General features: G+C 41.3%; 1 long non-coding RNA gene across 1 annotated transcript in view; it reads right to left on the bottom strand.

The window, feature by feature from the left end:
- LOC127466763 (uncharacterized) overlaps positions 1–14,572 on the bottom strand; it is a 44,491-nt gene that overhangs the window by 14,205 nt on the left and 15,714 nt on the right. The window contains exon 2 of the long non-coding RNA XR_007902849.1: positions 3,073–3,141. This is a non-coding gene — a long non-coding RNA (uncharacterized LOC127466763). The remainder of the gene's footprint in view (positions 1–3,072; positions 3,142–14,572) is intronic.

Here is a 14,572-nt window from a genome sequence, read left to right as displayed (position 1 = left end):
AGGAGACCTGCAGCTTGGATTCTCAAAAATGTTTGTTTAAACTCCATTAAAATCCACGCAAATAGACATTGTTCATCTGAAGTTGCAGACTCCTTCTGTAGAGGTACCATAACATTAACTTTCACCAAGTACTCCTTACTTTTTGCTGCAATTAAGTGTGGACTGATTTAGAGAGGAATTTGTCTGCATTTGCTGATAATTACATTGTGTTTTTATGGCTAATTTATCCAATAGCATTATGCAAATGCAAACTAAAACAAAATAGATTATTCTTCTAAATGGAAATTTTCTGGCCATATTACTGTGACAAGAAACTGAAGGCAGAGGTGCTTTATACCTAGACCAAATGTCTTATTGCTGAGCAAGATGAAACAGCACATGCTGATGAATGTGCAAAGAGAATTTGTTATTGAACCATCGGTCTCCTATTTCTTGTGCAGATCCTAATTCACAAGGCTGCATTTTACCCATTTATTGGGTTGAAGGTTGAAGGAAGAGTTCAGTGACAGCCTTTGCTCAGCAGAAGAAGCAACTCCTGTTCCTCCTCGCTTCTCACAGCTGGGCTTGAGACATCCCCTGCACTGCTCCAGATGACAGCAGCAGCTCCTTCTTGGATGTGCTGATGTTTGTGAAATCCCTGCAGGAACATGGAACCTTTTGGAGTGACGTTATGTCCCATACCTTCTTAGATATCAACTTGTTCCTCTTCATTTCTGTCCTCTATTTCCTTCTTTCAGCTTTTCCCTTTCAGCTTTTACTGCTTTTTTCCTCTGTATTTTTTCCGTATCGGTCTTCTAATCTTTACATAAAAATTTTCCTGGAAATACCATGACAGCTTTGGCATTTTAGTCAGCAGAAATCTGTGAGGCAATAACCTTGTCTATTATAAACAAGAAAGCGTTAATGATCCAGGTAATTTCATTTGCACATTTCTCCATTTTGCCCAATACTGTAACGGACAGGGTCCAACTGAAAGTAAATATTTTGTGTTTTCCAGCCTGCTGATGCATGGTAAAAATTTTATTGAGTTACCCTGCATCAATTTTTTTTTTTTGGAAGAGAGCATTAAAATAGTATTTGTCTCATTCCCAATTAATTGCTGAGAGGAAAGTATTGTGATGGACTGTGTTAAGAATCGTGACATCTACTCATTTAATGTCTTTTGCTCTGCAAATGTACACCATGTAGTTGCAAAGAGGTAAATATAAAAACACGGTAAAGGACAATTTCCTTCAAATATACCCAGTGCGAGAGGAGATAATAGCTCATTGCAGGTTAAGATACCAGCTGTAAAAAGAAATGATGAAGGTGAAGTCTGTCCAATACTAATTGCGAACCTGAAGGTCTACCAAGCCCAGGCAGACTGAGGGTGCTTAAAATGTAGTACCACTCCCCTGAGAAAGTTTAAACGAGCCTGCTGTCCTCAGGCAACTTCAAATATGGGATGTCACCTACTACAAGAGTGTCTCTTACTTGTCATGGGCACTGCAGGGCAGTCTGTGCACATCTGCAGGAAAAAGTATTCACAAACATGCAGCATAACTCTGGGACAGTCTACAGTTTTGGGAGAGGGATATTCCATGAGCATAGAAAATTGCCCTCAAAGCTTACCTTACAGAAATAGTGATGAAAGGTACATCCCCAAAGAAACTCTGGGAGCATTTTTCATCAGATATACCGAGTTCCACGGGGTCCCATATCACTGAAATTTTTAAAGGATGGTCAAACATTTGATGTATACCAGATTGAGCCTGAGATGATGTTTTTGTGTTAGGTGATGCAAAATCCTCTACAGCCCATGTCATACCAGAAACTAACATTCAGCATAAGCAACAGGATTTATAGATGAGATACAAAGCTCTGGATCTACTTCTTTAATTCCAACACAGCGTTTGGTGTGAGCACCAATTCGTCATATGAATGAAACACCATTTTCTTTACAAGGGATAAAGCAAGACTGACCATCCAGAACAAGGCAGGTGAGTAGTACTTCCATTGGGAAAACAATGGACTAGGCTGCTTTTTGATACTAATTTCACACTGGGACCACCTAGAAGCTGCATTTTCTCTCCATTGAAATGGACCTCCTATTTCCTCACTGGAAGGATTTAGGAGAGTTTCTGGGTCTGAAATTATCTTTCAAGGCTCAAATCACTGTAATTAATGGCTTGGGAGGCATTTAATATGCCTTTGAAAAAAAATGATACATGAACTCTAGGATATGCTGAGAATTAATGAGATAAGAATAGCAATAAAATAGTGACATATTCCGTCAAAACATGAACCCATAGAGAGAAAACCTTAGTGTTTTTAACTATGGGAGTAGACTAAGATTTCTTTATTTGTTTGATGGTGAATTCCAAAACAGCAGCATACTGTCAGCTCTCCTTGTCAACTTTGAAAGCCACAAGATAGCAAAGCATTAGGCACAAATCACATTGCATACACTCAAACCCACCAAAATTTCTCTGTCCCCATGGGGCTCTATTGATCTAAGTGGAAGCACTCTGCTTTCATAGTGCATATGGAGGAATCAGAATCACTGCCTAAAGATGGTTTCGAGAATTTTGGCAAATAGTTGATGAAAGAGCTCAAAGCACAAAGTGAACAAACTCGCCTTTACCTCCTTCAGGTGTTCAAAGTAGAAAGATGGGTGAGGCTTCCACATCACTCGGCTTTGGGGTATGCAGGACACATTAAAACAGGGTAATGAAATAATTGTATGAGACTAGAAGTGAATCACACACTTTCTAACCATGTTACTTAATATAATATTACTATAATATTCCAAAAGCTTTCTTGTCCTTTTTACAGGAACTATATGTCCTTCTTCAATCCATTGAACAACTTTATTTGGGAGGAATTATTCCACATATTTCTTCCACTTTTCCTTCACTCTTCATGTGCTTTGAATTGATTCATGCTCCACAGCAGTTCCAGCAAATTAAAATATGAAGGAGAAAAATAGGTGTCAGACTAAAAATAACAGCTGATGAAATGCAGTTTAATATCCATAGATTAATATCCCAGTTGCTGTAGCCAAGACTGTGAGTTCCCTGCATTTTTACTTACGTTTTAAGGACAGAGTTCAGTCCACGTAACTCCAGCTGTCTCAGATCACTGCAATAGCTCCTTAGATATCTAAGGGGGACAAATAGATACCTGTAAACATGAATGTGACCCACCCTAAAACTATGAGTCAAGAGAGGGTACATGAATTGCCCTCTGAAAGTGCTTTCTGGTCCAAGGAGTGCAGAAAGAGGCTTAGAGACAAGCTTAGCCCTGATACATGCATTTAAGTAAAGTAGAAGAACACAACTCTCCTAAGTGACATATTTATGGCTACTACATCAGAGGTTCTAAACAGCTGTATTACTACCTCGGGCCCCTTAACTCTCCTTCAGTCCATTACATATACACCTGTCAAAATCATCGTCCATAGGTGTGTGTGTCACTTTCACCACATCTGGGAACCTCTTCACTTCTCTCCCACAGCTCTATGAAATTTTTATCCTCTGCCGCTGCCAGCTCCTCACCTGCAAACAATCTCCTCAGTCCCTCATTACCCAATGAAGGATGATGCAAATCTGATGGCCTGTCTTTTCCACTGCCTCCAGAAATATTCTAAAATACACAAAAGGAGCTGAATAAAGCTTTCCACTGGCCCTTTCAACTCTCATTCCTGAGATCACTTGGGTCCAGCTGCAAGCAACCAAGCAGAGAGCAACTCCAATGTGGTGTCTGTGAATGTGTGCATGTTTGTATCTGTTGTATATATCTGAGTATGGAAAGATATACGCACAGATAAACTTTTATATGCACACTAAAATAAAAATTTTAAAATATTATTATAAAGAACTCACTCCTGCAGATACCCCATATGAGCAGTTCCTCACACTCGTGTCAGTCCAGGTGCAAACCCAGCCTGGGCAGCCTGTGATGCCTTTGAGATGTCACTGAATTTTGTTCTTTCGGAGGCAGCAGTGTCTGGAGCTTTCAGACAGTCTAGCTTTCTATATACACTCCACCCAAGAGGAGTGAGATGACCATTTCAGCCCAGGGGCCATGGCAGGCATGATAAAATAGGTTTGAAATTCAGAAAACGGCCCCTGTCAATGAGGCTTAAAAAAACCCCCAACAAGCAGACTGTGTTGAGATCTTGAAGTTGGATGCCATACAGACTATATTTAAACCGAACTTCAAAATTGCTTTCAGGCTCTTGACCTCGAGAAGGATGCTCAAAGAAAACGGGAGAAGGTAGAGTGCTTGTTTGGGATTTTCACTCTCAGCAGTAGAAACCTATGCATCTGAAAAGCAGCAGGTGAGCCTTTGATGGTCTTGAAACTTCCAGTACTTCAGCATCTGATTTTCCTGAGTGTCCTAGTTAGAACAGCTGGGACTAGTTCATCACTGTATGGGTGTAACCCAAAACTGTGTATTCTATAGCCTTCCATGCCATTTCTCAGAAACTGTTATCAATAGACCATTTACACCATCTGCCCAGAGCAGCCTGACTCCTCAGGCTATAAACTGGGTGTTAAGAGGCTTGAGAGATAGGAGGGTGATAGGAGGGTGCTCTTGTCCTCACACCCATTGTGGAGCTCCCCGCTCTGAGGGAGGTACTGGGCATTCCTACCTGAACTGGAGGATATATAATCTTGGGGTCTTGGGACTTTTTCAACCACTTGTGGGATCCAGAGGAAGACTGCAACCACCACTCTCAACCAGACTGCAATCACCACTCTTGACCAGACTGCAACAGCACTCTCATCAACAGGTTTTTTCCTCTCCTTTTACTTTGGACTCAGGGGGCCCAACAAACACCACTCTGTTCATGCCCCACGGTGCTGGGTTATACATTTGGGGGTTGTGGGTTAAAACCAACTGTTTGTCTGTATAATCGTATTTACTGAATTATTTTATTAAATTGTTATTCTGACTTATAATCTCTTCTTTTGAATTGAGTTAATTTCCCCTGCTGGTTTACCTTTAAACCAGCACACTGAAGAGACTTGCCCATGAAAGTGCTACCAGTAATCATTGTGAGTATATCAGGCAAGCAGACAGTTAGCCCTTTACAAAACCTTAAAGAGTGAAAAATTGCAAATATCATATGATTTTTAAGAGCTGGAAAACTCTACCAGCAAGTATAATATGCACCATTGCATCTTTGAAGAGCTCAGCAGGCAGCTCTTCCTGTAGCAAATGAGTTTACTGTAGGGTTACTAAAATGCTGCAGATAATGTAAATGCAAATGTGTTATAAAAGTGAAACAGAGATAAATAAGGGAAAAAAGAACAAAATCTGTGTCCAGAAGATAACTAAAAAGTTGTCTTTCACAAAAAAGGTGCAAAGAAAAGATTGAAAATACCACTGAACTTCCTGTGAGCAACCTTAGGAAATAGAACAGGAGCAAGATTTAAAGACAGGGATGTTTTGTGGACTGGTAGGAAGGTATTGGCATTTTATACTTTACTGTTTTAAGAGTAGAAGCATTCCTAACTGATCCCTTTTTAACCTCCAGCATTTAGAAGTTCAAGCTCGTCTTAGTCCAGCTCCATTACTCAAAACAGTCATAAGTAAATTTGCTCTCTGAGTAAAAAGACCAGTGCAAGAGAATGGGAAGGTAAAACTCACTCAACGGTGGTCATAGCAAAACAGCACCACAAGTCACATTGGAAAGGAAAGAATAAACTGGTGTTCTTCCATTCTTATGTTGATGGACATTCAGTTTCCACAGCTTTCAGGTTTGTTTTTGTAAGGAAAATAGTCAGCTTCTAGAAAAAAAAGTACAAAAGAAAACAATTCTGGACTGAACACTTTGTTAAAATTTCTTGGAATTACTATTCTTAAAATAAATTGTTGGGAACAGTCCTTAAATACCAGAGCAAGCCTGACCACTGTACTGAAAACATCTGCAAATAAAAGGCTTGTGGTATCCTGTATCAAGACTCTATATTGAATGATATCACAACAAAGTAAACTTTCCCCAGTGTTAAATTAAAACCTTGCAAACCTAATATGCATGGTACAAGTAGTGGCACAGAAAGATGATAGCCTACAATTAAATGCTTAGTGCAAGCTTTTAAAGGTACTTCCATGCAACACTTTTAGAAATGTTTCCTTGTATACATATACAAGGATTCATCTCATTCATTCACGGAGAGTCATACAAAACTCTTAGTTGTTACTGCAGCATGATGAAATGTCATTATTGTTGTTTCTTTTGTTGTTGTTATCATTTTTAAAACTGCATGTCGTCAGTGGCTGTAAACTACTAACTCATTGGAACCTATGTGTCATCATCCACAAAAAAATTAATGCTCAAAGCAGTTTGGTTCCAAAGGAGTCAATATTTGGCAAAGAAGCAGAATGGAAAGAAATTCTGGAAGTTCCAACCCCTAAAAGTGGAATTTGAGTGAATGGGGAGAAAAACTGGCAAATAATGCTATGATGACAGATGGCAACTTGCAAGTTGTGCTTTATTTAACTGAAATACAGGTCACTAAAAAAGTTGCCTCTTTCCAGAAAGTAGCAGGTATGGGAACTTTACCTTACATCTTTTTTAATTAGACATTAAACCTGTGTTAATAATGCAGGGTTATTTTCTAGTGTAATTTGTATATTTACTGAATATGATGTTGAATAGAAATGTCCAAAACCATGTATAAGGCAATTTTTCTTTCAGTCTATCAGATGAGATACACAAACAAAAAAGCCCAGTTACCAAGAGCTGCTCCCTTTGTTCTTAACTTCGATCTCAATCCCTTTGCTTTCAGGTCTCCACCTGCTCACTTTGGGAGTTTGTACCCTTGGGGTCTTTCACTCTGACTCGCTGGCCTTTGAGAGCACAGCCCTTTTAACAAAACTGAGCACAGCCCTTTTAACAAAACTAAGCACAGCCTTGCAAAGAAAAGTACTTTATGCTAATACTCCATCTGTGAATTGGCTTGGCTATTCAAAAAATTTAAATATGTCCACTATCCACAAGCCATTTTCAGCTGACTCCCATTTAGGAAGAGGTAACTCAGCATTAATCCACACATTGTCCTCCAGAACCATTTAATGCCATGGTAGGAATCAGTCTTCAGAGCATCTTTTGGACATCTCTACATGATCCTCTGTAACTCATTCTCCTCCCTAACACTTTTGGCATAACAACAGGGAATATTTTGTAGCCCTCCATTAATAGAAAGCTCACAGTGAGACAGCTGCATCTTTTCACTCACCGCTTTGCTTACCACCGTGCTCACACTTTTAATATTGTAATAGCTAGTACACAGCATGTCAACATCAGACAACAAGGAGAATTAATTAACCCAGGCTTTGGGCCTTTGAATCACATGCTATCTACCAACGTTTTGTCTGAAGCAACCTAGTGCTTGCGAGAAGACTCAAGCATGTAATTAAATACCAAGGAGACATTTTGAGGGCAATATTTCAGTAGCAAGTAGAGAGGTAACTTCTTTGATAAGCCAGTTACAAGAAAAGGAAAGGAAGATCCATCCAGAAATATTCCCTATTCAGTAAACACTCCTGGAGTGCACAGCAAATTAACCTCAGGCACAGGTTCAAAATGAAGTGATTTCACAGCGATGATGTGACACTTTTGCAGCTGATAGCGTAGTGACACCTGCTGATGAACATATACATTGCAAACACTTGTAAGATAAAGAATTGGTTCACATCTGCATTAAGCCTATTTTTTCTTTTGTCTCTGATCCCACACGCAGCTTACAGTATTACAGTACTACCAAAACTGCATTGCCAAGAGCACTGCAGACCCCCAGCCATTCTCCTCAGCCTGTGCCTGGCTACACCAACCACTGATTGGCCAAGACAAGCTCATTTGCTCTCTAAATTTAATGCCAAGTCCTTTTTTATGGGACTACGGGTTCAATCATGGCTGTGTGAGGGAGGATACATTATTTTTCTGGACATAACATTCGGTGATAAAGACATCTGCTCTTCTAATCTGAATCCTGTCCATTGGTTTTTTTGACCCAGTCCTCAGCACAACAGCTGAGGCTCCAGTTTACCTGAGCCTTCTGTACGGCATGACCATGGGGGGTGTCCACAGGCTGCAGCCTCCTAGGTCTGGTGTTGCAGGAAAAAGCCAAGCAAAAACCAGGATACACACCCAAGAACAGAAAAAAAATCCTCTGAATGAAGGGTGTGCTGGTCTTTGAAGGGAGCTGTGCTGATCCTGCAGCAGGGCTGTAATTATACTCCTAGTAATTGGAATAGATATAAACAGGATGAATGATCACAACGTTAAATCTCCTTGTGTCTCAAAACTCAATCAGCAAAGCCTTCTCTTCCTGACTCTTCTATCTACTTTTCAAGAAGCCAGAATATCCTTCACCATAGCAAATCTCACCAAGCAAGAGGTACCAGTTCTGCTGTGGCCACCCTCAGTAAGTCATTATTTATTAAAATTCATTCAACTAATATAAGAAACATGATGGTCTATAAGAGGCTTGTATTGAATTCCTTGCCAAAGAAGGTGTTGTCAGAACAGTTGTACCTTCCCTTTCCCAGCTGAATTCCCAAAATATCTCCAGTTATGTTTAAACTATCTTAATTATTATCTTTGGCAATTGTACAAGGAAAATAATTACGATAGTATTTGTCTTTATTGCTTAAATGCTGCTGGGAGAGGCAATATGTCTTTTTTAATTCTGTGGCAATAATTAAAATTAATGCACAGTTTCCTTTTAATTTAGATTTTTGTACTTTTGAAGGCCTTATCTTGTCTGCCTCATACAGCAGCTGGAAGGGAAGGCACAGCAATGAAAATATGGGGGAAATTATCATTGAAATCAGAGTTGTAAAAGAAAAATATCACATCCACTGATTTTTTAGAACTCATTTTACTAATTAAGCTGTTATCATTAACAGAATCAAGCTGTCATTAGCAGCAGACAACTATGTACATTCAGCTGTGTCCGTTTGCAACCTCTGAGGTGGGATCTGGGGGATCTGGGCAGGACTGAAGGAACGAGGTGAGCAGAAATCTAGGAGGGCTGCCCACTCTCCTGGCTGCCAGCCCATTCCCAAAACCCATTTGATGTTGTCAAAACCAGCTTTTTCCACTGGAAGGTATTTCCCACCAAATATTTCTGCCCAGCTTGAGGGCCGGATGTTAAGCGAGCTTTAGCCCTCACAGTCTTCATTCACTGTCTAGTTCCCCTTCCCTCCCTCTATAAGCTAACAGGCATGTCTCACATTCCCATTGCTGAGTGTGTTTTATGGGGGCATTAGAAAGCAATGCTCTCTGCAAAGGTAATTACGGTGTGCAGTAGTGCAGAGCTGTGAAAGCAATAGCAGCATCATATCTCTGGCAGTAGACTTCTCAAGGGAATTGTATGCAAATGTATTTTAATTGATAAGAAATCCTACATTTGTTGCCTTCCTGATGGCATCATACAAGCCACTCACAGTTTCTTATAATTGTTTCTGAATACGTACATCCTGATTTGAGAAGGTCTCATGCTTCATTGAGACCACAGGAAAGGTCCCATTGGAACCAAAAGGACTAGGCTCAAGCTTGTCACTGGACAGGGATAGGGCTGAGCAGACAACCTTGTTACTTCTGTTGAGCAGAGCAGGCATGGGCAGCAGCACCCGACCGTCTCTCTGCTTGTAGAGAAGGACAATGTGCTGCAGCTCGGAATATTAGCTTGTTTATATTCTCCTAACCTTTACAGGCATTACCTTTCACATTTATTGGGGCAGTGGTGATTTTTCATGTATATTATCTCCCTTACTTTAAGATACTTGAAAAAGCCATTGCCGTGCTGCGGTGGGGAGATATTTCACATCTATTTGGATGTGTCAGTGCAGTTTTGGGCAATCTTCTGCATATCTCATTATGCTCTTTACACCATTGCTGAAAACAGCCAAAGGCACTGCCTAACCTGTCACATTTTGAGTCAGAGTCAATGTTAGAGTCCAAACCCTGCCCAGGCCCCTTTAGGGCAGCAGACTGACACACTGGGCACTCTGCCAGACCTCTGTCCCTTGCTTGTTAGGCCATCACTACCACGAGAACCGCGATTAAAAGACAAATAATTCCAGACAGAAGCAGGGAAAATTCACCTTGTCCAAGGTATCCTGCTGGTACTATCCCTGATCACAGAGACTGGGCAGACTGGAGTTTGCAGGGATTTTTTTCTCCTCACACAAAATCTCATCACAAAATGGTGCACTTTCTATTGCTGCTTTTTTTCTCATTTGTCTTTAGGAAATTGTTTTGGAGAGAACTGGTGATATGAACAGCCCCTCTTTATTCAGAATTGGCTGATGAAGCAATTCTGCTCTCCTTTTGAGCAAGGGAGCTGGTGTGGGAAGAGCCCCTGAGGCCAGGCAGGAGCTGCCCTGAGAGCATGTTACTGGACATTTTATCGAGGACTTGATGCACCTCCAAAAGGGGTTGGGTTATTTGAAGGGCTTTGAGCATGTGTGCACATGCCTGTGAACTAGTGCAGCTAGACAGTTTAGAAGTAGGTACTAAAGGTAGGAAAAAAAAGCAAGGTCAACCTGTGAAAAGTGAACCACCAGAAAAAGATGCAGGGGTATGAAGTGGGGGTACATTACTGGATGGAAACAGAGGTTTGAAAAATGGAGGAAGGAGATGAATGGCCTGTCGAGGACCAGGAATCAGAATGGGAATGATTTCAGAAGTGGAAAAAGATGTACAGCGATTGAAAGGACTTTATGATACAGACTTTACAGTTATGTATATACACATTGTATGTTTCCCCAGAATTTGTATCTCCCAGGCATGCCCCGGCTCGCCCACTTCCCTGCTTCCCTGCTGATTGGCCGGAGAGGAGGCAGCCACCATCACCCCTTCCTTCCCCAGCTTCTTTCACGTTCCTCCCCCTTTTGCCTGTGTCCCTATCCTGATTTGTTCCCTTGTTTGTCTGTCTCATGCTCAACCCCATGTTCTGCCCCTTTCTCCACCTGAACTGATAAAAAATCCCATGCACGCCTCAATAAAGCATTCCATCTACACCCTACCTTGTCTCCGAACCCATCTGTGCTGTGTCACGGCCCCATCCCTCCTCGGACCTTGGCAATGGCCCCCATTCATAGGGACTATGTTCAGCAAGACACACATTTACACACTTCATAAATTAAGGAGAATCACCAAGGACAATACCTGACTTAATCACCAAGATCTTCCCCCAGAGGTGGGGGGTGATACCTTCTCCTAGTGGGTGTCCACAACCTCAGACTTAACCCATTGCCACTCTTTTCACTTCTGGGGCTACAAAAGCAGGGGGATGCCCACCTTTAGCAGTCAGCAGCCCACCAGTGATGGGAGCAGCCTGAGACCAGCAATGACTACCCAGCTGTAAGACCGCCTTGCCATGCTTCTCAGCCACCTCCTCCCCTCCTTCTTCTCCACCAGCAGGACTGATTTTAGCCACTTTAATAAATGCCGAGATAGGTCTTGCCTACAAATGCCTTTAAGCTGCTTTTATCCTGGTTTATATATGCTTAATTTTATTCTAATGAAGTAGATTAGTCCTATTTAGGATTGTTTTAAATGACCTGACTTAAATAAGTGTACTACCTGGGAGCAGACTACCCCTATCAAGTTAAGGAATCAGGAGTCACTGGCAGTGCAGAGCACTGGCAGTGGCACGTTTCTCTGTCACAGGATACAAATAACACAACCACAGTGTTATTTTTCACATTAAATATAGTCCTAATCATTTTCCATAGTGTTGGGTTTGTTTTTAATTTACCACTTCTATGTCTGTCTTACAGCCCACGTGAAAGCAAAAAAAAAAAAAAAAAGCTTGTACAGAAGGTCAATTGGAAAACACTGCTGTTAACTGAAAATCCTATTTGCACATTCCCTGTTACAAGCAAATCCTCATCATTTCGGGTTCTGGCAATACTGAACAATACTAGTAATCTCTTTTTATGAGTCTATAATTGCACTGTGCTATTGTCTCACTGATACCAGAGCACATTCTACCAGTAAGATGCCATCCCATCTATTCACTACAAAACCAGACTTAGATCATACAGAACTTTCTCCTGCTGAATGAGATTGCTTTTATCAAAGCATCACTGACAGCCATAACAAATCCTCCCACCACTTGATTAGTATCATCAAAGAGTGAACTGTGACGGGCAGAAGATGAACTGATTAACTTCAGACAGTTGCTAAAAAAAAAAGGAATACAGCACACTTTGGTACCTCTGCCAACAGAGAGCAGGGAAGGACTGGGATGCCCAGTTAGGGGCCAAGGACTGAGGAGTGGTCAAGTGCCCTGTGGTCAGCCAAGCATGGCACCACATCAGGGCACAGGCAGCTGTGGAGGGCACAAAGGGGATGGCATCTCATCCCACCAACTCATTTCCAGCCGTTGGTGGGGCCATGTTCCCCTTTGACTGGCATTGCAGTGTAAACTGGGGTAAGAGGCAAGAATTCCCAGATGGATAATAACCCTCTCCCTACAGACTTTTGGCACATCTGGCTTTCCCCCCAGGGAGGTTTGTTGTGCTGTGTTTTGTTTTTTTCCTTCAGCTGTGTCTCTTGCTCACAAAAGTCAGTAAGAGAACATATTTTGGCATGAATTTAGAGCATTTGGAGTCTATTTTGACAGGAATTGAAATGTGCCAAGAGTGATTACACCTTTTTTTGCTCTCATTTTTTAACAGAAATTCCATGAATGAAGCAACTGGAAAACTTCCACATCACTAGGACACTTGCCTAAGACAGATTCAAGTCCCCTCAATCCAAGAAAGTATGTGCTTTGGCCACCAGCAGGGCATGTTGGAAGGCACAGGCAGAGAAGTTGGCTCTCAGAATAGCCACTGCTCACTCCTGCACCCACTCCTGCACACTGCTTGGGTTCTGGAGGCACCTAAAGATCTGAACTCACAGACCAGAGTTACTGATGTTAAAAACTGCCTTTCCCAGATGAGGGACCAAATCTGACAGGAGCACAAAGGGGTGGGAGGCTGGCCACCCCCATTCCAGTGGCACAATGAATTTAGGGGAACACCAACAAAAATGAGAAGCAAAAGGTTTTGAGCATGCAATAGGCTGAAAATATTGGAGGCATGAAACAAAAAGGGAATAAAAAAGACATTTTACAACTAAAGGTTGTGGTGTACGGAAATACCACAACTGTAGGATCAACAGCCCAGGATGGCCTCTGCTACCAGCAAACTGCTCAACTTTTCAAGGCCACATGCAGCAAAAGCTGAAAATCATGGATATAAAACACAAATTGTACATATGGATTTCAGAACTAAGACAAATTGTTTCCAACATATGAACATTAATGCTGCTTTAAAGAAATGTGATGAAATTTCAAGAGAGGCTAAGAGAATGTGATGTTTGCAAGGTCTGTGCCTGATAGCTTGCACATATCAGGAAGAAGAAGCAGAACAAATGTGATGCAGACACTTATCACAAGAGATTTTAAAAGAGTCTGTGCCAAGTCAGTTGGAAAATCTCATGAAATTAAATAATTCAATGGAGAAAAATATTCTTTTACAAAGCAAAGAGGAAAGGGGAAGGAACAAGCTTTATAGACAAAATGGAAATGTGGATTAAGTATTGGAATAAATTGAAATAAGTGAGCAGCCATTGTTGGATCATGTTGCGTTCTGTTTAAACAAAGAATAGGTGAATGTTACAGTGTAGATTTATCTGACAAATAGAGCTCTAAAGCACCGCACATTCCTGGGAAGGAAAAGCAGGAAAAACTTGTCTTACAGATGGAGAGGTTTGTTTTGGAGTAACTGTGGTCAAGGCTGACCACAACTAGTGGAGATGTGTCCCCTGGTTTAGGTGGCTTTTCTGCCACATTGCAAATCCTCATAGGGAAAGCCTTCAGATCTAAGCTCCTGAAAGAGGATCAAAGGTACCAAAAAGTGCACAAAATAGCTCTGCCAACTGATGTGGAAAACTGTGATCACAGGGAAACTATTTGGGCTGAACCCAGACTTCCATATAAATAGCAGGAAAACTGCTGCTGACTTTGGAAAGCTCAACCATGACTTGAGAAACAGGTAACTAATGATTTACTGGGCTGGTTTTTTAACCGCCAGTGAACAGGGTAGTGCAAGGATATTTACTGAAAAGGACAGAGCAGTTAAGTGAGGAAGGGATTGTCTGGGACTAGCAGTGGGTGAGTACAGCAGGACAACAGATGTGAGACATAAAGGAAGAGGTTAATGGGTAGGACTTGTGAAAAAGGCTCTTAAGGTAATAGAGCTTCCTTGTCTGTGTCCATGTCTCTTGTGTACTGGTGTCATAGATCCTAATTTAGGATCCTGATGACTATACCAATTTGTCAAAAATTTAAGTTGCTTAAAGAATCACTGTCCAAGGTATTGGCAAAAGCAAGTTTTAATATAAATTTGTGAAAGTGCAACAAAGTTTGATGGCAAGATTCATTCTATTACTTACTATATAGATGAAGTATACAAAGGAAAATCATCTTAGAATCACTTTAGAATAATCTGCACAGAGACCAGGGATCCAAAGGACAAGGGTGCAAAGGGTAAGGGAGACCCTCCTGTGGAGTCACGAGGT

Source organism: Manacus candei, unplaced genomic scaffold (assembly GCF_025592945.1).
Source record: "Manacus candei isolate 608988 ecotype Guabito, Panama unplaced genomic scaffold, ASM2559294v1 h1tg000011l, whole genome shotgun sequence".
NCBI lineage: Eukaryota > Metazoa > Chordata > Aves > Passeriformes > Pipridae > Manacus > Manacus candei.
The sequence above is the reverse complement of the archived record's forward strand: the minus strand, read 5'-3'. Positions and strand labels throughout refer to the sequence as shown.